General features: G+C 38.2%; 18 non-coding genes across 18 annotated transcripts; all 18 read right to left on the reverse strand.

Moving 5' to 3' along the window:
- Nucleotides 1–297: 297 nt before the first annotated feature.
- Nucleotides 298–370, reverse strand: TRNAR-CCU (transfer RNA arginine (anticodon CCU)). The gene has a single exon. It is a non-coding gene; the product is annotated as a tRNA-Arg (tRNA).
- A 1,161-nt stretch (nt 371–1,531) lies between these two features.
- TRNAR-CCU (transfer RNA arginine (anticodon CCU)) lies at nt 1,532–1,604 on the reverse strand. The gene has a single exon. It is a non-coding gene; the product is annotated as a tRNA-Arg (tRNA).
- A 129-nt stretch (nt 1,605–1,733) lies between these two features.
- Nucleotides 1,734–1,826, reverse strand: TRNAI-UAU (transfer RNA isoleucine (anticodon UAU)). The gene is given in 2 exon segments: nt 1,734–1,769; nt 1,789–1,826. It is a non-coding gene; the product is annotated as a tRNA-Ile (tRNA).
- A 1,106-nt stretch (nt 1,827–2,932) lies between these two features.
- Nucleotides 2,933–3,005, reverse strand: TRNAR-CCU (transfer RNA arginine (anticodon CCU)). Its single transcript has one exon. It is a non-coding gene; the product is annotated as a tRNA-Arg (tRNA).
- Nucleotides 3,006–3,134: 129 nt separating this feature from the next.
- Nucleotides 3,135–3,227, reverse strand: TRNAI-UAU (transfer RNA isoleucine (anticodon UAU)). The gene is given in 2 exon segments: nt 3,135–3,170; nt 3,190–3,227. It is a non-coding gene; the product is annotated as a tRNA-Ile (tRNA).
- Nucleotides 3,228–4,168: 941 nt separating this feature from the next.
- TRNAR-CCU (transfer RNA arginine (anticodon CCU)) lies at nt 4,169–4,241 on the reverse strand. The gene has a single exon. It is a non-coding gene; the product is annotated as a tRNA-Arg (tRNA).
- Nucleotides 4,242–4,370: 129 nt separating this feature from the next.
- Nucleotides 4,371–4,463, reverse strand: TRNAI-UAU (transfer RNA isoleucine (anticodon UAU)). The gene is given in 2 exon segments: nt 4,371–4,406; nt 4,426–4,463. It is a non-coding gene; the product is annotated as a tRNA-Ile (tRNA).
- Nucleotides 4,464–5,403: 940 nt separating this feature from the next.
- TRNAR-CCU (transfer RNA arginine (anticodon CCU)) lies at nt 5,404–5,476 on the reverse strand. The gene has a single exon. It is a non-coding gene; the product is annotated as a tRNA-Arg (tRNA).
- A 131-nt stretch (nt 5,477–5,607) lies between these two features.
- TRNAI-UAU (transfer RNA isoleucine (anticodon UAU)) lies at nt 5,608–5,700 on the reverse strand. The gene is given in 2 exon segments: nt 5,608–5,643; nt 5,663–5,700. It is a non-coding gene; the product is annotated as a tRNA-Ile (tRNA).
- A 940-nt stretch (nt 5,701–6,640) lies between these two features.
- TRNAR-CCU (transfer RNA arginine (anticodon CCU)) lies at nt 6,641–6,713 on the reverse strand. The gene has a single exon. It is a non-coding gene; the product is annotated as a tRNA-Arg (tRNA).
- A 129-nt stretch (nt 6,714–6,842) lies between these two features.
- TRNAI-UAU (transfer RNA isoleucine (anticodon UAU)) lies at nt 6,843–6,935 on the reverse strand. Its single transcript is given in 2 exon segments — nt 6,843–6,878; nt 6,898–6,935. It is a non-coding gene; the product is annotated as a tRNA-Ile (tRNA).
- A 941-nt stretch (nt 6,936–7,876) lies between these two features.
- Nucleotides 7,877–7,949, reverse strand: TRNAR-CCU (transfer RNA arginine (anticodon CCU)). Its single transcript has one exon. It is a non-coding gene; the product is annotated as a tRNA-Arg (tRNA).
- Nucleotides 7,950–8,078: 129 nt separating this feature from the next.
- On the reverse strand, nt 8,079–8,171 carry TRNAI-UAU (transfer RNA isoleucine (anticodon UAU)). Its single transcript is given in 2 exon segments — nt 8,079–8,114; nt 8,134–8,171. It is a non-coding gene; the product is annotated as a tRNA-Ile (tRNA).
- Nucleotides 8,172–9,313: 1,142 nt separating this feature from the next.
- On the reverse strand, nt 9,314–9,406 carry TRNAI-UAU (transfer RNA isoleucine (anticodon UAU)). Its single transcript is given in 2 exon segments — nt 9,314–9,349; nt 9,369–9,406. It is a non-coding gene; the product is annotated as a tRNA-Ile (tRNA).
- A 10,756-nt stretch (nt 9,407–20,162) lies between these two features.
- Nucleotides 20,163–20,255, reverse strand: TRNAI-UAU (transfer RNA isoleucine (anticodon UAU)). The gene is given in 2 exon segments: nt 20,163–20,198; nt 20,218–20,255. It is a non-coding gene; the product is annotated as a tRNA-Ile (tRNA).
- Nucleotides 20,256–21,563: 1,308 nt separating this feature from the next.
- TRNAI-UAU (transfer RNA isoleucine (anticodon UAU)) lies at nt 21,564–21,656 on the reverse strand. Its single transcript is given in 2 exon segments — nt 21,564–21,599; nt 21,619–21,656. It is a non-coding gene; the product is annotated as a tRNA-Ile (tRNA).
- Nucleotides 21,657–22,597: 941 nt separating this feature from the next.
- Nucleotides 22,598–22,670, reverse strand: TRNAR-CCU (transfer RNA arginine (anticodon CCU)). Its single transcript has one exon. It is a non-coding gene; the product is annotated as a tRNA-Arg (tRNA).
- Nucleotides 22,671–22,801: 131 nt separating this feature from the next.
- On the reverse strand, nt 22,802–22,894 carry TRNAI-UAU (transfer RNA isoleucine (anticodon UAU)). The gene is given in 2 exon segments: nt 22,802–22,837; nt 22,857–22,894. It is a non-coding gene; the product is annotated as a tRNA-Ile (tRNA).
- Between the last annotated feature and the right edge of the window lie 727 nt (nt 22,895–23,621).

The raw sequence follows: 23,621 nt of genomic DNA on the forward strand, positions 1-23,621 counted from the left end.
GATTTCTTGTAAGAACAAAATCACAAGCATTGAAAAAATAATCATTTTTTTGTGAAGACTAATGAGCAACAAAGGAATATGCATCCAAGATGAGTCTTTAAACCTTGGTCCTCAATTATAGAAAAACGTTTTAAGGACACTAATCCACAATGTTATCATGATAAATGTCATTTTGTAGCTACTGTGGCAACAATTAACAAGCACAACTCAACAGGACTGTTGTGCAAATCCAGCATCCAGGTGAAGCAAGGCTAAAAGAACCACCCCTAATGCTGAGATGGTTGATATAAATACAAACACCCCAGATGGGACTTGAACCCACAATCCCTGGCTTAGGAGGCCAGTGCCTTATCCATTAGGCCACTGGGGCTTACTGTCTGCTTTGCATTTCATGTTCTTGCTTTACTTTTTCATAATATCCTTACATATAAAAAATGTTCCGAGAGCAGATGATCAATGACTGATGATATCATTAAAAGAAAAAAAGCTAAATATTCCTGCTCCAGGTCAGACTTGAACTCACAACCTCGGCATTTCTTAACAGATACTGTCTTATAAGTACCGCGCGCTGACCGATTGCGCCACTGGAGAACACAGTATGCCCTGAAAATTTGGCCTTTCACTGATAAATTTTACCATTAGTTAAAAATGTCAATACACTTATTGTCTCTGTCTCCACAACTTGATTTAATTTCTTTTTGAATTCCACTATTTTACTGCATTCAATACTTCAATAAGGTACTTGATAGAAGTTAAATGCTCAGCATAAAGAAATGATTTGTATCGCGCATTGGTGTTATTGGCTAGATTTATGTATTCGTAGGTGTAATTTGCTAAGAAAATTCATATCTAGGTTTTACTGTATCATTTTCTCAAAATTGGAAAATAATTCATTTAATTTTTTCTAAAATGATGTTAAGATAGTAGATATAGAATGTGGCATAAGGAAAACTGACACTAATGTGTCTTATAATGCACTATTTTAAAATGTAAAGTCTTATATTATTATTCTAGTCTGATTAAAAGAATATGTTGTTTGTTGCAACTCTACCATCTACAATGACAGTAAGATGAGTGGCAGAAGAAATATGATAAAATCAAAAATACCATTCTTCCAACATGCAAGAAAGGACTTCAAGATTCCCATCAGCAATTGCCTTAGATAATGTCATATTTCAGCCACTCTGGTACTTATTTGCAAGACAAACTCTACAGAAATGTTGAGGTAAATGGAGATTTCTTGTAAGAACAAAATCACAAGCATTGAAAAAAGAATCATTTTTTTCTGAAGACTAATGAGCAACAAAGGAATATGCATCCAAGATGAGTCTTTAAACCTTGGTCCTCAATTATAGAAAATCGTTTTAAGGACACTAATCCACAATGTTATCATGATAAATGTCATTTTGTAGCTACTGTGGCAACAATTAACAAGCACAACTCAACAGGACTGTTGTGCAAATCCAGCATCCAGGTGAAGCAAGGCTAAAAGAACCACCCCTAATGCTGAGATGGTTGATATAAATACAAACACCCCAGATGGGACTTGAACCCACAATCCCTGGCTTAGGAGGCCAGTGCCTTATCCATTAGGCCACTGGGGCTTCCTGTCTGCTTTGCATTTCATGTTCTTGCTTTACTTTTTAATAATATCCTTACATATAAAAAATGTTCCGAGAGCAGATGATCAATGACTGATGATATCATTAAAAGAAAAAAAAGCTAAATATTCCTGCTCCAGGTGAGGCTTGAACTCACAACCTCGGCATTGCTCAACAGATACTGTCTTATAAGTACCGCGCGCTGACCGATTGCACCACTGGAGCACACAGTATACCCTGAAAATTTGGTCTTTCACTGATATATTTTAACCATCAGTTAAAAATGTCTATACACTTATTGTCTCTGTCTCCCCATCTTGATTTAATTTCTTTTTGAATTCCACTATTTTACTGCATTCAATACTTCAATAAGGTACTTGATAGAAGTTAAATGCTCAGCATAAAGAAATTATTTGTATCGCGCATTGGTGTTATTGGCTAGATTTATGTATTCGTAGGTGTAATTTGCTAAGAAAATTCATATCTAGGTTTTACTGTATCATTTTCTCAAAATTGGAAAATAATTAATTTATTTTTTTCTAAAATGATGTTAAGATAGTAGATATAAAATGTGGCATAAGGAAAACTGACACTAATGTGTCTTATAATGCACTATTTTAATATGTAAAGTCTTATATCATTATTGTAGTCTGATTAAAAGAATATGTTGTTTGTTGCAACTCTACCATCTACAATGACAGTAAGATGAGTGGCAGAAGAAATATGATAAAATCAAAAATACCATTCTTCCAACATGCAGTAAAGGACTTCAAGATTCCCATCAGCAATTGCCTTAGATCAGGCTTGTCCAACCTGCGGCCCTCCAGATGTGCTAAAACTACACATCCCAGCATGCATTGCCATCATTCTAGCATTCCCTAATAGCCAAATTGTGGCAAGGCATGCTGGGATGTGTATTTTTAGCACATCTGGAGGGCCGCAGGTTGGACAAGCCTGCCTTAGATAATGTCATATTTCAGCCACTCTGGTACTTATTTGCAAGACAAACTCTACAGAAATGTTGAGGTAAATGGAGATTTCTTGTAAGAACAAAATCACAAGCATTGAAAAAAGAATCATTTTTTGTGAAGACTAATGAGCAACAAAGGAATATGCATCCAAGATGGGTCTTTAAACCTTGGTCCTCAATTATAGAAAAACGTTTTAAGGACACTAATCCACAATGTTATCATGATAAATGTCATTTTGTAGCTACTGTGGCAACAATTAACAAGCACAACTCAACAGGACTGTTGTGCAAATCCAGCATCCAGGTGAAGCAAGGCTAAAAGAACCACCCCTAATGTTGAGATGGTTGATATAAATACAAACACCCCAGATGGGACTTGAACCCACAATCCCTGGCTTAGGAGGCCAGTGCCTTATCCATTAGGCCACTGGGGCTTCCTGTCTGCTTTGCATTTCATGTTCTTGCTTTACTTTTTAATAATATCCTTACATATAAAAAATGTTCCGAGAGCAGATGATCAATGACTGATGATATCATTAAAAGAAAAAAAAGCTAAATATTCCTGCTCCAGGTGAGGCTTGAACTCACAACCTCGGCATTGCTCAACAGATACTGTCTTATAAGTACCGCGCGCTGACCGATTGCACCACTGGAGCACACAGTATACCCTGAAAATTTGGTCTTTCACTGATATATTTTAACCATCAGTTAAAAATGTCTATACACTTATTGTCTCTGTCTCCCCATCTTGATTTAATTTCTTTTTGAATTCCACTATTTTACTGCATTCAATACTTCAATAAGGTACTTGATAGAAGTTAAATGCTCAGCATAAAGAAATTATTTGTATCGCGCATTGGTGTTATTGGCTAGATTTATGTATTCGTAGGTGTAATTTGCTAAGAAAATTCATATCTAGGTTTTACTGTATCATTTTCTCAAAATTGGAAAATAATTAATTTATTTTTTTCTAAAATGATGTTAAGATAGTAGATATAAAATGTGGCATAAGGAAAACTGACACTAATGTGTCTTATAATGCACTATTTTAATATGTAAAGTCTTATATCATTATTGTAGTCTGATTAAAAGAATATGTTGTTTGCTGCAACTCTACCATCTACAATGACAGTAAGATGAGTGGCAGAAGAAATATGATAAAATCAAAAATACCATTCTTCCAACATGCAAGAAAGGACTTCAAGATTCCCATCAGCAATTGCCTTAGATAATGTCATATTTCAGCCACTCTGGTACTTATTTGCAAGACAAACTCTACAGAAATGTTGAGGTAAATGGAGATTTCTTGTAAGAACAAAATAACAAGCATTGAAAAAAGAATCATTTTTTTGTGAAGACTAATGAGCAACAAAGGAATATGCATCCAAGATGAGTCTTTAAACCTTGGTCCTCAATTATAGAAAAACGTTTTAAGGACACTAATCCACAATGTTATCATGATAAATGTCATTTTGTAGCTACTGTGGCAACAATTAACAAGCACAACTCAACAGGACTGTTGTGCAAATCCAGCATCCAGGTGAAGCAAAGCTAAAAGAACCACCCCTAATGCTGAGATGGTTTATATAAATAGAAACACCCCAGATGGGACTTGAACCCACAATCCCTGGCTTAGGAGGCCAGTGCCTTATCCATTAGGCCACTGGGGCTTACTGTCTGCTTTGCATTTCATGTTCTTGCTTTACTTTTTCATAATATCCTTACATATAAAAAATGTTCCGAGAGCAGATGATCAATGACTGATGATATCATTAAAAGAAAAAAAAGCTAAATATTCCTGCTCCAGGTGAGGCTTGAACTCACAACCTCGGCATTGCTCAACAGATACTGTCTTATAAGTACCGCACGCTGACCGATTGCGCCACTGGAGCACACAGTTTTCCCTGAAAATTTGGCCTTTCACTGATATATTTTAACCATCAGTTAAAAATGTCAATACACTTATTGTCTCTGTCTCCCCATCTTGATTTAATTTCTTTTTGAATTCCACTATTTTACTGCATTCAATACTTCAATAAGGTACTTGATAGAAGTTAAATGCTCAGCATAAAGAAATGATTTGTATCGCGCATTGGTGTTATTGGCTAGATTTATGTATTCGTAGGTGTAATTTGCTAAGAAAATTCATATCTAGGTTTTACTGTATCATTTTCTCAAAATTGGAAAATAATTAATTTATTTTTTTCTAAAATGATGTTAAGATAGTAGATATAAAATGTGGCATAAGGAAAACTGACACTAATGTGTCTTATAATGCACTATTTTAATATGTAAAGTCTCATATCATTATTGTAGTCTGATTAAAAGAATATGTTGTTTGTTGCAACTCTACCATCTACAATGACAGTAAGATGAGTGGCAGAAGAAATATGATAAAATCAAAAATACCATTCTTCCAACATGCAAGAAAGGACTTCAAGATTCCCATCAGCAATTTCCTTAGATAATGTCATATTTCAGCTATTCTGGTACTTATTTGCAAGACAAACTCTACAGAAATGTTGAGGTAAATGGAGATTTCTTGTAAGAACAAAATCACAAGCATTGAAAAAAGAATCATTTTTTGTGAAGACTAATGAGCAACAAAGGAATATGCATCCAAGATGGGTCTTTAAACCTTGGTCCTCAATTATAGAAAAACGTTTTAAGGACACTAATCCACAATGTTATCATGATAAATGTCATTTTGTAGCTACTGTGGCAACAATTAACAAGCACAACTCAACAGGACTGTTGGGCAAATCCAGCATCCAGGTGAAGCAAGGCTAAAAGAACCACCCCTAATGCTGAGATGGTTGATATAAATACAAACACCCCAGATGGGACTTGAACCCACAATCCCGGGCTTAGGAGGCCAGTGCCTTATCCATTAGGCCACTGGGGCTTACTGTCTGCTTTGCATTTTATGTTCTTGGTTTACTTTTTCATAATATCCTTACATATATAAAAAATGTTCCAACAGCAGATGATCAATGACTGATGATATCATTAAAAGAAAAAAAAGCTAAATATTCCTGCGCCAGGTGAGGCTTGAACTCACAACCTCGGCATTGCTCAACAGATACGGTCTTATAAGTACCGCGCGCTGACCGATTGCGCCACTGGAGCACACAGTATGCCCTGAAAATTTGGCCTTTCACTGATAAATTTTTACCATTAGTTAAAAATGTCAATACACTTATTGTCTCTGTCTCCACAACTTGATTTAATTTCTTTTTGAATTCCACTATTTTACTGCATTCAATACTTCAATAAGATACTTGATAGAAGTTAAATGCTCAGCATAAAGAAATGATTTGTATCGCGCATTGGTGTTATTGGCTAGATTTATGTATTTGTAGGTGTAATTTGCTATGAAAATTCATATCTAGGTTTTACTGTATCATTTTCTCAAAATTGGAAAATAATTCATTTAATTTTTTCTAAAATGATGTTAAGATATTAGATATAGAATGTGGCATAAGGAAAACTGACACTAATGTGTCTTATAATGCACTATTTTAATATGTAAAGTCTTATATTATTATTGTAGTCTGATTAAAAGAATATGTTGTTTGTTGCAACTCTACCATCTACAATGACAGTAAGATGAGTGGCAGAAGAAATATGATAAAATCAAAAATACCATTCTTCCAACATGCAAGAAAGGACTTCAAGATTCCCATCAGCAATTGCCTTAGATAATGTCATATTTCAGCCACTCTGGTACTTATTTGCAAGACAAACTCTACAGAAATGTTGAGGTAAATGGAGATTTCTTGTAAGAACAAAATCACAAGCATTGAAAAAAGAATCATTTTTTGTGAAGACTAATGAGCAACAAAGGAATATGCATCCAAGATGGGTCTTTAAACCTTGGTCCTCAATTATAGAAAAACGTTTTAAGGACACTAATCCACAATGTTATCATGATAAATGTCATTTTGTAGCTACTGTGGCAACAATTAACAAGCACAACTCAACAGAACTGTTGTGCAAATCCAGCATCCAGGTGAAGCAAGGCTAAAAGAACCACCCCTAATGCTGAGATGGTTGATATAAATACAAACACCCCAGATGGGACTTGAACCCACAATCCCTGGCTTAGGAGGCCAGTGCCTTATCCATTAGGCCGCTGGGGCTTCCTGTCTGCTTAGCATTTCATGTTCTTGCTTTACTTTTTCATAATATCCTTACATATAAAAAATGTTCCGAGAGCAGATGATCAATGACTGATGATATCATTAAAAGAAAAAAAAGCTAAATATTCCTGCTCCAGGTGAGGATTGAACTCACAACCTCGGCATTGCTCAACAGATACTGTCTTATAAGTACCGCGCGCTGACCTTTTGCGCCACTGGAGCACACAGTATGTCCTGAAATTTTGGCCTTTTACTGATATATTTTAACCATCAGTTAAAAATGTCAATACACTTATTGTCTCTGTCTCCCCATCTTGATTTAATTTCTTTTTGAATTCCACTATTTTACTGCATTCAATACTTCAATAAGGTACTTGATAGAAGTTAAATGCTCAGCATAAAGAAATGATTTGTATCGCGCATTGGTGTTATTGGCTAGATTTATGTATTCGTAGGTGTAATTTGCTAAGAAAATTCATATCTAGGTTTTACTGTATCATTTTCTCAAAATTGGAAAATAAATCATTTAATTTTTTCTAAAATGATGTTAAGATAGTAGATATAAAATGTGGCATAAGGAAAACTGACACTAATGTGTCTTATAATGCACTATTTTAATATGTAAAGTCTTATATCATTATTGTAGTCTGATTAAAAGAATATGTTGTTTGTTGCAACTCTACCATCTACAATGACAGTAAGATGAGTGGCAGAAAAAATATGATAAAATCAAAAATACCATTCTTCCAACATGCAAGAAAGGACTTCAAGATTCCCATCAGCGATTGCCTTAGATAATGTCATATTTCAGCCACTCTGGTACTTATTTGCAAGACAAACTCTACAGAAATGTTGAGGTAAATGGAGATTTCTTGTAAGAACAAAATCACAAGCATTGAAAAAAGAATCATTTTTTTGTGAAGACTAATGAGCAACAAAGGAATATGCATCCAAGATGAGTCTTTAAACCTTGGTCCTCAATTATAGAAAAACGTTTTAAGGACACTAATCCACAATGTTATCATGATAAATGTCATTTTGTAGCTACTGTGGCAACAATTAACAAGCACAACTCAACAGGACTGTTGTGCAAATCCAGCATCCAGGTGAAGCAAGGCTAAAAGAACCACCCCTAATGCTGAGATGGTTCATATAAATACAAACACCCTAGATGGGACTTGAACCCACAATCCCTGGCTTAGGAGGCCAGTGCCTTATCCATTAGGCCACTGGGGCTTACTGTCTGCTTTGCATTTCATGTTCTTGCTTTACTTTTTCATAATATCCTTATATATAAAAAATGTTCCGAAAGCAGATGATCAATGACTGATGATATCATTAAAAGAAAAAAAAGCGAAATATTCCTGCTCCAGGTGAGGCTTGAACTCACAACCTCGGCATTGCTCAACAGATACTGTTTTATAAGTACCGCGCGCTGACCGATTGCGCCACTGGAGCACACAGTATTCCCTGAAAATTTGGTCTTTCACTGATATATTTTAACCATCAGTTAAAAATGTCAATACACTTATTGTCTCTGTCTCCCCATCTTGATTTAATTTCTTTTTGAATTCCACTATTTTACTGCATTCAATACTTCAATAAGGTACTTGATAGAAGTTAAATGCTCAGCATAAAGAAATGATTTGTATCGCGCATTGGTGTTATTGGCTAGATTTATGTATTCGTAGGTGTAATTTGCTAAGAAAATTCATATCTAGGTTTTACTGTATCATTTTCTCAAAATTGGAAAATAATTCATTTAATTTTTTCTAAAATGATGTTAAGATAGTAGATATAAAATGTGGCATAAGGAAAACTGACACTAATGTGTCTTATAATGCACTATTTTAATATGTAAAGTCTTATATCATTATTGTAGTCTGATTAAAAGAATATGTTGTTTGTTGCAACTCTACCATCTACAATGACAGTAAGATGAGTGGCAGAAGAAATATGATAAAATCAAAAATACCATTCTTCCAACATGCAAGAAAGGACTTCAAGATTCCCATCAGCAATTGCCTTAGATAATGTCATATTTCAGCCACTCTGGTACTTATTTGCAAGACAAACTCTACAGAAATGTTGAGGTAAATGGAGATTTCTTGTAAGAACAAAATCACAAGCATTGAAAAAAGAATCATTTTTTGTGAAGACTAATGAGCAACAAAGGAATATACATCCAAGATGGGTCTTTAAACCTTGGTCCTCAATTATAGAAAAACGTTTTAGGGACACTAATCCACAATGTTATCATGATAAATGTCATTTTGTAGCTACTGTGGCAACAATTAACAAGCACAACTCAACAGGACTGTTGTGCAAATCCAGCATCCAGGTGAAGCAAGGCTAAAAGAACCACCCCTAATGCTGAGATGGTTGATATAAATACAAATAGCCCAGATTGGACTTGAACCCACAATCCCTGGCTTAGGAGGCCAGTGCCTTATCCATTAGGCCACTGGGGCTTACTGTCTGCTTTGTATTTCATGTTCTTGGTTTACTTTTTCATAATATCCTTACATATAAAAAATGTTCCGAGAGCAGATAATCAATGACTGATGATATCATTAAAAGAAAAAAAAGCTAAATATTCCTGCTCCAGGTGAGGCTTGAACTCACAACCTCGGCATTGCTCAACAGATACTGTCTTATAAGTACCGCGCGCTGACCGATTGCGCCACTGGAGCACACAGTACTCCCTGAAAATTTGGCCTTTCACTGATAAATTTTACCATTAGTTAAAAATGTCAATACACTTATTGCCTCTGTCTCCACAACTTGATTTAATTTCTTTTTGAATTCCACTATTTTACTGGATTCAATACTTCAATAATGTACTTGATAGAAGTTAAATGCTCAGCATAAAGAAATGATTTGTATCGCGCATTGGTGTTATTGGCTAGATTTATGTATTTGTAGGTGCAATTTGCTAAGAAAATTCATATCTAGGTTTTACTGTATCATTTTCTCAAAATTGGAAAATAATTCATTTAATTTTTTCTAAAATGATGTTAAGATAGTAGATATAAAATGTGGCATAAGGAAAACTGACACTAATGTGTCTTATAATGCACTATTTTAATATGTAAAGTCTTATCTCATTATTGTAGTCTGATTAAAAGAATATGTTGTTTGTTGCAACTCTACCATCTACAATGACAGTAAGATGAGTGGCAGAAGAAATATGATAAAATCAAAAATACCATTCTTCCAACATGCAAGAAAGGACTTCAAGATTCCCATCAGCAATTGCCTTAGATAATGTCATATTTCAGCCACTCTGGTACTTATTTGCAAGACAAACTCTACAGAAATGTTGAGGTAAATGGAGATTTCTTGTAAGAACAAAATCACAAGCATTGAAAAAAGAATCATTTTTTGTGAAGACTAATGAGCAACAAAGGAATATGCATCCAAGATGGGTCTTTAAACCTTGGAAGGATTTATGCACCATTTTGTATGCTGTTCTCCATCTTGTCTCAAATGCCTTATAGTGAGTGGAAAATTACATGTTTCTATTCTGCTTTGTGACAGTCTGCTGCTGCTCAAGGCTGCGTTGCTCAAGGTTATTTCCTGTAAGATGTATTTCACATGTTTTCTACAAAAACTGTCTGTTCTCCCATGTCCTTGTATAATAATAACATATATCCCCTAGACAGTAACTGGAACTCCTCCCTGCTACACCCCTGTATCATCCAATCATCTCTTGTCAAGCCCATGCATGCTATACTGTATAAATATGCTGTATGTGTAAACAATAAATCAGTGTTGTACCTTGCATACATGATGGTCTTCTTTTCTGATCAGCATATACAGGGTTAACACTCACGGAGCTCTAAGGGGGGCCACCAAATTGAGGAAGAAGGGATAAAGGAAGATTGGTTAAAGTCCAACTCCCTATCCAGAGGTAGGTTAGAGTCCACCTCAGGAGGTAGGTTAAAGTAACCACTCCTAACAGCTGGGGGCCCGGCCCGGGATTTCGATCTTCGTTCCCGTTGAACTGTTGACACCCATACGTGGTCTGTTGCCTGTTCTCGGATCACGGACATATCGAATCCTGAATCCGTATAGACCTTTACTTCAAAAGTAGTAAAGTTTCAGCTGGTTGTTTTATAGTGTGCACACGCAGATCAGTGATCTGGTAATATATAAAGAGTGACCTAAGGGGTCCGCTCATTAGTCACCTCAATTTGATCGCCCTTTTTTCTATATGGCCATTTCTTACTATCCCTTTTTTACAGTATAAGTTGTATTACGTGTAATATCCTTGTGTGGTTGGTAAGTGAACACACATGCGATATATGTATTTAACTTGTACATCTTGTGCGGTTGGTAAGTTGACGCACACTAACTCTTTCTCTCTCTTGTCTCATTGATTACTGTATGCCAATAGACTTGCGGACTATATGCTCCCCTCTCTTTGGGGTAACGCAACGTGAGGCTTCATATGCAGTTTTCAGGATAAAACCACTTGACTCTATCCACTGTCACGTAGACAGTCTGTGGTTATAACTAACCAATCATAAACATTAATTTTTATGAGATGTATAAAGTGAATACATAATTCACACAGTATTCAGATAAAGACCAACCCTTTCAGTCTGCTGCTGTAGGTACACTCCTGCCTTACTGAAACGGCGCCCCTGGTCTGGATACTAAGAATTTTTCACGCTCTCATATTTCATCCATTCTCATACTTCATCTACGTCTATGTCACACCCCAGACATCCATACATAGGTACTTGTTTAAATTGTAAATGTAGTATCGTCCTCTGGTACCATAACCCCGACAGAGACGATTATTGGCCCAAATTGACATCTGTCATTAGAGAACCCACAAGATTTAAACTCACAACAAAGACATCATCTAATGGCACCGTTTTAGAATCCGTTATTATATTGGGTTGTCATTTGGATACAGGACTTATTGAAAAATACATTGATCAGACATACCCATTTTTCTTAACAGATATACCAATTAACCTTTTCACATATCCTATTATCTGTCCTGAAACTTTAGACCAGATCCACAAGTTACCTGAAGGTAGTCAACTACTCTATTTCCTTGACTTTAGTCAAAACCCTGAACATCAGGAACAAATTAAAAGGTGAAGAAAGTTCTCACACAAACATAAAAGGACATAAACTAAACATGGGTTCAAAAATTAGTAAAAATAAAATAATTTCCTATCCACCACCCTTACCCAATGAAACTTGTAAGGAATATGTAGCCCGTAATTCTTCTACAGACTATTTCCTAATTGACCCCTGGGTAGATAACCTGGCAGGTTGGTCGGAAAAATGTAGTCCCAACCCCTTCCCTAGAGACGGCTCTAATTATCCTTTCTTTATGCAAATGATAAAAGGTCTTTGTCTTGGGGACAAAGAAGCCTTCCCCTGGTATACAGGAGATCCCACCTGGGATATGAAATACATGCGTGCAGGAGGTGAACAATGGCTTATTATTGCACCTTTCTGGCATGACACCAATTTGACAAAGAAACAAAAGAAAATTAGAGACGTCACTGCAAAACTCCATAAAATAGAGGAGACTCGTATCAATAAGGAACTTAAAGTCCTTTCACCTCCACCTTACAGTCCAGTATACCCTTCCCTCACGGATACAGAACTGATGGCCGTGGGTCACCATGTTCTACATCCTACCGCACCTCCACCCAAACCAGATCTTAAATTAGATGATAAAAAGGAAACTAATACCGAGGATATGCCTTTGTTAGAGGGAGAAGAGAAGGGACCTTTAGCAAAAAGCACCAGAGTATCAGCAGACAAATCATTAGTTACTACAGAACTTGGCCCGAAGACAACAAAATCTGGTGCCACCTATGATGGCACAACAACTGAATACTGTCCCTTCATGACAATTGGTGACCAATTACTTGTTAAACCAATTGACATAGAAGACCTAAATAGGATCATTAAACACTGCCCAAAACCCTCTGTAACCGCGGCAGGAACCATTGCCTATCTGAAGAAAGCATGTGTAGGCAGAAATTACACCCATGATGACATAAAACTGATTGTCGATAATGTAATCGACCATCACCATGCGTAGGATTGGGATAAGATCAAAAGTTTCAAAAACATTACAACCACGGTAGGAACAGCAAACTACCCCTTAAATAATTCAAAGGCAATAGCCACAATGTGGACAGAAATAGAAGCAGGGATGACCAAGATCTTCAAAATGAGGTCCTCATTGCCTGTCGCAGTGGCGTGTAAACAAAAACCCACTGAATCAGTCACTGAATTTTGGAAGAGATTTAAAAGATGCTGGACTGAGGAAGCGGGACTATTTCTTGAAATATTCCCCTTACTCATTTCCACCTTTATCAATAACCTACACCCCTCCATTTCCACGCCAGTTAAACAAAGTGTCTCTTCCTGGACTTCAGACACCCTCCAAGAATTTGAGACTCATTTGTATGAAAAGGAGGCAGCTGGATGTTTTGACATGAAAAAGACAATTGTCACAACACACAGTTATCAACAAGACAACAGGGGCCCATCAAATAGACAGAGTAGGGCACCCCAATATGGTCAAAAGAAACCCTTCAGACCACCACAAGGCCCACCACACCAACACCATCGGGCCCCTCTTTACAACAGAGATAATAACACTGGCACAATAGCAAAAGACACAACATGTTACAATTGTGGCCAAGACACACACTGGGCTAGGGAATGCCCATTCCCACCCCAAAGACCACAACAACCATATCGACATCCACCAGGCACACACAGGTCTCAGCAACCATCTTTCACACAAGGGCCACCCAGAGCAGCACGTGGCCCCACACCCGTCCAAGAACATGTACGTTTTAGAGTTGATTGGTCCGACCCCACCTTGTGACGGGGCCCGAAGGAGGATGTCCTATCTTTTGTACAATTCACCACACACTGGGAAGACGCACCCCTTATCACTTTATATGTTAATGGAAAGAAGCTACCCTTTTTGGTAGATAGCGGTGCCACAACCAGTGTCCTGTGTTCATTACACTATGATGGTGAATTACAAAAGACTACTCCTTCAATGGGAATCAATGGGATACCCACTGACACTTATCTGACTGACGAACTGACCATACGGTCCATGAACGGACATTACTTAGGAGAACATCAGTTCAGGGTTATTTCAGAATGCCCTGTCAACTTGTTGGGAAGGGATCTTTTCAACAAATTCCACATCTCCATTACACCCTCACCCAAAGGAAGTGGACTTCACGTCACTTCACCACACTTCCTAATGTCCCAAGATTCACTTGATACCTCAATTGACAAAATCAATGCAGAAATTTGGGCCAAGGGTCCCTATGACACAGGCCTCATACCCTGTACACCATACAAAGCCAAACTCAAGCCAGACTCTAGTCACGTATACAGCAAACAATACCTTTTATCAAAAGAGAAAATTGACGGTCTTAGACCAATGATACAGGAGTTTTTAGAACAAGGCATACTGAGATATGTGATCTCACCATACTGCACACCCATCAACCCGGTCGCTAAGGCTGATGGAAGTATTAGATTTGTACAGGACTTGAGGAAGGTAAATGACCTCATAGTCCCAATTGCACCAATAGTGCCAGACATTAACACACTCATTTCAGCCATCCCTGCAGACGCAGCATTTTTCACAGTTGCCGATCTGAAGAATGCGTTTTTCAGTATTCCGATTGACGCAGAGACCCAATTACTTTTTGCTTTCTCTTTTGAAGGTAAACAAATGACTTGGTGTCGTTTACCACAAGGCTATATTGACTCCCCAGTGGTCTATAGCATAGTCCTCCAAGCCACCTTGGCACCCTGGCACCCCCCCTGTGGTTCAGTCCTGCTACAGTATGCAGATGATCTGCTACTCTGTAGTCCAACGGAGGAAGCCAGCCGGGAAGATGGTATATCACTATTGAACTGGTTATGTGAATGTGGACATAAAGTGTCCAGAACAAAAATGCAATGGTGTCAAAAGCATGTCAATTACTTGGGTTTTGTGCTCTCTGAGGGAGAAAGGAAAATCAGTCCACAACGCATACAGTCTGTACTGGGCCTGGTCACCCCAGCTACCCAGAAGGATATGCTGTCTTTCTTGGGTATGGTAAACTACTGCAGACAGTGGATTTCTGATTGTTCCTATTACGATAATATCTTGAGACAGTGCACACTCAAAGACAAACCCAAAGTCATACAATGGTCAAATGAAATGTTTTCTGCATATGAAAAGCTCAAAGCAATGTTAGTTAAAAGTCCCGCGCTTGGTCTCCCCAACTATGTTTTGCCATTTCATTTGTTTGCAAGGGACACTTGTAAAACTGTGGCGGGCGTGCTCACCCAAGGTCATGGAGGCAAAATGCGCCCTGTCGCATTCTTTTCAAAGGTAATGCCGGTCACTGTACAAGGAATGCCTGCTTGTCTTCGAGCGCTGGCTGCCTGTGCAATGGTTGTTGAAATGGCTGCCACACTCACTTTAGGACACAACACCATCCTTCACACTACCCACAACGTCCTGTCCATCTTAAAAGGCTTACATACGCAACACATGTCGGCCCAAAGACTTAGTGGTTATGAGGTACTCTTACTAGGTAACCCATCACTTGTTATCAAATATGCTACAAATACAGAAGGACCTGTGCCCATACTTAATGCCCTTTTAGGCTTAAAAGGACCTGATGACGAAGCACCTCCCCCACATGACTGTTCTCTGACAATCGACTCAGAAACTTCACCCAGAAGTGACATGTCGGCTGTACCCATACCCGACGCCGACATAATTTTTGTCGACGGCTCCTGCAGTCGACCAAATGACAAAACATACCAGACAGGCTACGCAGTAGTTAAACTTCCTCAAACTGTCCTTGAAGCAAAAGCAGTTCCTCTGCAATCAGCACAGGCTGCTGAGCTAATCGCTCTCACCAGAGCTTGTCACTTGTACACAGGAAAACCTGTCAACATTTACACAGACTCCAAATTTGCTTATGGCGTTGTTCACGACCACGGCATGATTTGGCAGCGCCGAGGTTTCACAGGCGCTGATGGAAAAGGCATCTCACATGCCCAACTTATTGCTGACTTATTGCACGCAATCACATTGCCCTCACACATTGCCATTCTCCATTGCAAAGCACATACTGGTGGAAAAGATGATATCTCACGGGGCAATGCCCTCGCTGACACTGCTGCAAAACAAGCTGCTGCCACATCCACATACAACCTCACACTTACCATAATGTCACCACCGTCACTAGAAGACACATACTTACTTACAGAATTACAGGCAACTGCCTCTAACTCTGATTTATCAGATTGGACATACCCAATTCTGCAGAAGAATCCACGGACTGGATTAATCTGCAAAGAGGGGAAACCCTGTATCCCCCAAACAAGTGCCTCACTGTTCATAGCACACTATCACGGAGTAGGTCACCACAGCAAAGTCACGACAACACTGCTCCTCACCAATGATTTTTACATCACAAATGCAAAAGAACTTGTCACCCAATATGTTAGTAGATGTATTGTGTGTCTTAGAAACAACCCTAACAATCCCAATAAAGCAAAACACCAACATCTTGAATACCCCACCACTCCGTTTACTCACCTGCAGATTGATTTTACCCATATACCAGGTACAGGGAAACAGGAATACGCTTTGGTTATAGTTGATATGTTCTCACGCTGGGCGGAGGCATATCCAACAAAGTCCGAAGATGCAAAAACTGTAGCCCGCATTCTCACGCAGGAGATCATTCCGCGCTGGGGATGCCCGCTACAAATCAATAGTGATAAAGGTTCTGCTTTTACTGCCAAAGTCACTGCTGAACTAGTTAAAGCCCTCCAAATAGATTGGAAATTCCACATTCCGTACCACCCACAGAGTTCAGCTATTGTCGAACGCATGAACCGCACTTTGAAGGATAAATTGAGAAAGGCTACTGGGGGCACCTTCACAAAATGGAAACAAGTCCTTCCTATTGTGTTAGCTGAAATAAGAATGACGCCACAAAAGACTCTAGGTTACTCCCCTTTTGAAATACTAATGGGACGCCCCTTCCCCACCCCCTGGGCAAGGAAACCACTAGTCACACAAGCAGGAGATTTAGAAGTAATCAGAGAAGAATATGTAAGGACTTTAATACACAGACTAGACGAAATTGAACATGAAGTTGTACTTAAAAATCCTTGTCATCCACAGAAACCTACACATCCATTCCAAGTCGGAGACAGAGTTGTGGTTAAAGTCCTTCCACGCAACAAGAATCCAGGTGATTTCTCCTACGGTCCTGAGACAGAGGTGGTCGCTGTGACAAGAACTGCTGTGCTCACCGATGACAACCCAACGTGGATCCACGCATCCAGAGTGAAGAAAATCCCTACTCCAACTACTTTCGACACAGAGGTCGACACCGATCCTGAGATTGACACAGACCGGACCAGTGAGGTACTAACGGGAGTTAATAACTCTGACCTCCTACGAGGAGAAGAATTGCCGGTAGGGGATCCAGACATCGAGGAAAACGGAATTCCTACTGAGGCCGAGAGGACCCTTGAAGGAAATGATTCCCCCTATCTTAGCTCTGCTGACTTTACTCGCTCTTGTTCTTTATAATTTTTGTACCGCAGAAGTGGATATTACCAGTCAGGATGATGTGCTTACCCTTTGGTACAATTCATCTACCACTCGCGTGGCCACTTACCGAATAAACTATGATACGGTCATACCTAGTAACATGTGGTCCATGCCATCCAAATCAGCTCTCAGCCAGACTAAAAATGTATATATTTGTGTCACAGATGATTATTATTGGGGAAATAACTGCAATTATTGGGGAGCAGTGGGGTGGAATTCAGGTATCGACTGGGCATACAAACCCACCTTGGCTATTGATCGAAAGGACAAGTATGGTAAGCCATTACTTTCTAGGATGACTATCACTAAGGATAACGGTAGATATGACTATTATTGCACTATAAATATTGAAAATCCCAGCCCCAGTGATGCTGGAATGTATGTTCTAGGGGTATGGTGGGGAGGTGGATATGCCAGTGATAGACAACAATTCTATCTCAAAGATATGTTTAACAATCAGGAATACCTTTCCCTCCGTAAGCCACCATCCCCCGCCAGGCCCCAGCCATTATCCCCATTCAAACCACACATAAGTACCTTTAAAGATATGGTTGCTATCAGTAATCCCACATATGAGGACACCATGTCCATAGAGACAGGTTTAGCTGATGTGAATTTTTGGTTAGAATGGATGAAATACAATGCACGACAGACTAACCGAACTGACTGTTATGTATGTGCTAAGTCCAGACCCCACCTTGGTACCGTCCCCCTTAACATACCAGAATCAGAGGATGAATGTTTTTTTACCTTATACACTGGCAATAAAACTAAAGATAATGAATGTGAGTTATGGAAGAAGAACTACCCCATCTTAGAAAAAAACACCAATCCAGGTAACACAATCACCATATATCCAGGCAACTGAACTTGTTACTGTTCTAATGTCACTAAGGGGGTAGATCTGAAAACATTCCCGGATGGTTACTGTGCCATCCGCAGGTATGTAACCTTACCCATCATGAAGAAATCCCTTGGTGACATTTATTTCATTTGTGGGGACATGAAAATTAGAGCAAAGCTTGACAGTGTATGGAGAGGCGAATGTGCTCTCTCAAAAATCATTATGCCTATCCATATTTTGCCAACAGCCATTGAAACACCTTCACCCCTACCTGACCCACACCCTAGACAAAAGAGAAGTACCCCACTGGAAAGCTTTGACCCACACGTATACATTGATACTATTGGTGTACCCCGGGGTGTCCCAGACGAGTTCAAGGCCCGAGATGAAGTAGCTGCTGGCTTTGAATCTCTGCTGCCCCAGGTTACAATCAATAAGAATGTTGCATGGATAAACTATATGTATTATAATCAACAGAGATTTGTTAATGATACAAAGGATGCCTTGAAAGGTATTGCAGAACAACTGGAGGCCACATCACAGATGACATTCCAGAATCGCATGGCCCTGGATATGATCTTGGCCGAGAAAGGTGGTACATGTGTATACATAAACACAGTTGCAGGATGTTGCACCTTCATTCCTGACAATACAGGTCCCAATGGCAAAGTCACACTAGCCATTAAAAAATTAGAAGACTTATCCCGAGAGCTCAAGGAAAACTCAGGTGTCACTGACCCCTGGGCTGCTTGGTTCGGCTGGATGAGCAACTGGAAACATGCCTTAACTCAACTAGGTATCATTACACTTACTGTACTTCTGTTCATCATAATCGTTGCTTACTGTATTTTTCCACTAGGCAGGAGAATAGTTTCCAAATATATAGGTACCACAACACCTGTTGCTATTATGTATATTGATCTTTCCTCCGAAACCCCTACACCCGATGACTATGCTACATATGTGAGGGAACAGCGTATTAAAAGGAGAAGCACACGTGAGAATCAAATAATTTAAATAAATTATGATTCTAAGAGGGGATTGAAAGGATTTATGCACCATTTTGTATGCTGTTCTCCATCTTGTCTCAAATGCCTTATAGTGAGTGGAAAATTACATGTTTCTATTCTGCTTTGTGACAGTCTGCTGCTGCTCAAGGCTGCGTTGCTCAAGGTTATTTCCTGTAAGATGTATTTCACATGTTTTCTACAAAAACTGTCTGTTCTCCCATGTCCTTGTATAATAATAACATATATCCCCTAGACAGTAACTGGAACTCCTCCCTGCTACACCCCTGTATCATCCAATCATCTCTTGTCAAGCCCATGCATGCTATACTGTATAAATATGCTGTATGTGTAAACAATAAATCAGTGTTGTACCTTGCATACATGATGGTCTTCTTTTCTGATCAGCATATACAGGGTTAACACTCACGGAGCTCTAAGGGGGGCCACCAAATTGAGGAAGAAGGGATAAAGGAAGATTGGTTAAAGTCCAACTCCCTATCCAGAGGTAGGTTAGAGTCCACCTCAGGAGGTAGGTTAAAGTAACCACTCCTAACAGCCCTCAATTATAGAAAAACGTTTTAAGGACACTAATTCACAATGTTATCATGATAAATGTCATTTTGTAGCTACTGTGGCAACAATTAACAAGCACAACTCAACAGGAATGTTGTGCAAATCCAGCATCCAGGTGAAGCAAGGCTAAAAGAACCACCCCTAATGCTGAGATGGTTGATATAAATACAAATACCCCAGATTGGACTTGAACCCACAATCACAGGCTTAGGAAGCCAGTGCCTTATCCATTAGGCCACTGGGGCTTACTGTCTGCTTTGCATTTCATGTTCTTGCTTTACTTTTTCATAATATCCTTACATATAAAAAATGTTCCGAGAGCAGATGATCAATGACTGATGATATCAATAAAAGAAAAAAAAGCTAAATATTCCTGCTCCAAGTGAGGATTGAACTCACAACCTCGGCATTGCTCAACAGATACTGTCTTATAAGTACCGCGCGCTGACCGATTGCGCCACTGGAGCACACAGTATGCCCTGAAAATTTGGCCTTTCACTGATATATTTTAACCATCAGTTAAAAATGTCAATACACTTATTGTCTCTGTCTCCCCATCTTGATTTAATTTGTTTTTGAATTCCACTATTTTACTGCATTCAATACTTCAATAAGGTACTTGATAGAAGTTAAATGCTCAGCATAAAGAAATGATTTGTATCGCGCATTGGTGTTATTGGCTAGATTTATGTATTCGTAGGTGTAATTTGCTAAGGAAATTCATATCTAGGTTTTACTGTATCATTTTCTCAAAATTGGAAAATAATTCATTTAATTTTTTCTAAAATTATGTTAAGATAGTAGATATAAAATGTGGCATAAGGAAAACTGACACTAATGTGTCTTATAATGCACTATTTTAATATGTAAAGTCTTATATCATTATTGTAGTCTGATTAAAAGAATATGTTGTTTGTTGCAACTCTACCATCTACAATGACAGTAAGATGAGTGGCAGAAGAAATATGATAAAATCAAAAATACCATTCTTCCAACATGCAGTAAAGGACTTCAAGATTCCCATCAGCAATTGCCTTAGATCAGGCTTGTCCAACCTGCGGCCCTCCAGATGTGCTAAAACTACACATCCCAGCATGCATTGCCATCATTCTAGCATTCCCTAATAGCCAAATTGTGGCAAGGCATGCTGGGATGTGTATTTTTAGCACATCTGGAGGGCCGCAGGTTGGACAAGCCTGCCTTAGATAATGTCATATTTCAGCCACTCTGGTACTTATTTGCAAGACAAACTCTACAGAAATGTTGAGGTAAATGGAGATTTCTTGTAAGAACAAAATCACAAGCATTGAAAAAAGAATCATTTTTTGTGAAGACTAATGAGCAACAAAGGAATATGCATCCAAGATGGGTCTTTAAACCTTGGTCCTCAATTATAGAAAAACGTTTTAAGGACACTAATCCACAATGTTATCATGATAAATGTCATTTTGTAGCTACTGTGGCAACAATTAACAAGCACAACTCAACAGGACTGTTGTGCAAATCCAGCATCCAGGTGAAGCAAGGCTAAAAGAACCACCCCTAATGCTGAGATGGTTGATATAAATACAAACACCCCAGATGGGACTTGAACCCACAATCCCTGGCTTAAGAGGCCAGTGCCTTATCCATTAGGCCACTGGGGCTTACTGTCTGCTTTGCATTTCATGTTCTTGCTTTACTTTTTTATAATATCCTTACATATAAAAAATGTTCCGAGAGCAGATGATCAATGACTGATGATATCATTAAAAGAAAAAAAAGCTAAATATTCCTGCTCCAAGTGAGGCTTGAACTCACAACCTCGGCATTGCTCCACAGATACTGTCTTATAAATACCGCACGCTGACCGATTGCGCCACTGAAGCACACAGTATGCCCTGAAAATTTGGCCTTTCACTGATATATTTTAACCATCAGTTAAAAATGTCAATACACTTATTGTCTCTGTCTCCCCATCTTGATTTAATTTCTTTTTGAATTCCACTATTTTACTGCATTCAATACTTCAATAAGGTACTTGATAGAAGTTAAATGCTCAGCATAAAGAAATGATTTGTATTGCGCATTGGTGTTATTGGCTAGATTTATGTATTCGTAGGTGTAATTTGCTAAGGAAATTCATATCTAGGTTTTACTGTATCATTTTCTCAAAATTGGAAAATAATTCATTTAATTTTTTCTAAAATGATGTTAAGATAGTAGATATAAAATGTGGCATAAGGAAAACTGACACTAATGTGTCTTATAATGCACTATTTTAATATGTAATGTCTTATATCATTATTGTAGTCTGATTAAAAGAATATGTTGTTTGTTGCAACTCTACCATCTACAATGACAGTAAGATGAGTGGCAGAAGAAATATGATAAAATAAAAAATGCCATTCTTCCAACATGCAAGAAAGGACTTCAAGATTCCCATCAGCAATTGCCTTAGATAATGTCATATTTCAGCCACTCTGGTACTTATTTGCAAGACAAACTCTACAGAAATGTTGAGGTAAATGGAGATTTCTTGTAAGAACAAAATCACAAGCATTGAAAAAAGAATCATTTTTTTCTGAAGACTAATGAGCAACAAAGGAATATGCATCCAAGATGAGTCTTTAAACCTTGGTCCTCAATTATAGAAAAATGTTTTAAGGACACTAATCCACAATGTTATCATGATAAATGTCATTTTGTAGCTACTGTGGCAACAATTAACAAGCACAACTCAACAGGACTGTTGTGCAAATCCAGCATCCATGTGAAGCAAGGCTAAAAGAACCACCCCTAATGCTGAGATGGTTGATATAAATACAAACACCCCAGATGGGACTTGAACCCACAATCCCTGGCTTAGGAGGCCAGTGCCTTATCCATTAGGCCACTGGGGCTTACTGTCTACTTTTCATTTCATGTTCTTGGTTTACTTTTTCATAATATCCTTACATATATAAAAAATGTTCCAACAGCAGATGATCAATGACTGATGATATCATTAAAAGAAAAAAAAGCTAAATATTCCTGCGCCAGGTGAGGCTTGAACTCACAACCTCGGCATTGCTCAACAGATACGGTCTTATAAGTACCGCGCGCTGACCGATTGCGCCACTGGAGCACACAGTATGCCCTGAAAATTTGGCCTTTCACTGATAAATTTTACCATTAGTTAAAAATGTCAATACACTTATTGTCTCTGTCTCCACAACTTGATTTAATTTCTTTTTGAATTCCACTATTTTACTGCATTCAATACTTCAATAAGGTACTTGATAGAAGTTAAATGCTCAGCATAAAGAAATAATTTGTATCCCGCATTGGTGTTATTGGCTAGATTTATGTATTTGTAGGTGTAATTTGCTAAGAAAATTCATATCTAGGTTTTACTGTATCATTTTCTCAAAATTGGAAAATAATTCATTTAATTTTTTCTAAAATGTTGTTAAGATAGTAGATATAAAATGTGGCATAAGGAAAACTGACACTAATGTGTCTTATAATGCACTATTTTAATATGTAAAGTCTTATATCATTATTGTAGTCTGATTAAAAGAATATGTTGTTTTTTGCAACTCTACCATCTACAATGACAGTAAGATGAGTGGCAGAAGAAATATGATAAAATCAAAAATACCATTCTTCCAACATGCAAGAAAGGACTTCAAGATTCCCATCAGCAATTGCCTTAGATAATGTCATATTTCAGCCACTCTGGTACTTATTTGCAAGACAAACTCTACAGAAATGTTGAGGTAAATGGAGATTTCTTGTAAGAACAAAATCACAAGAATTGAAAAAATAATCATTTTTTTGTGAAGACTAATGAGCAACAAAGGAATATGCAT

The sequence above is a fragment of the Crinia signifera genome, chromosome 5 (genome assembly GCF_055691185.1).
Source record: "Crinia signifera chromosome 5, ASM5569118v1, whole genome shotgun sequence".
NCBI classification, from domain to species: domain Eukaryota; kingdom Metazoa; phylum Chordata; class Amphibia; order Anura; family Myobatrachidae; genus Crinia; species Crinia signifera.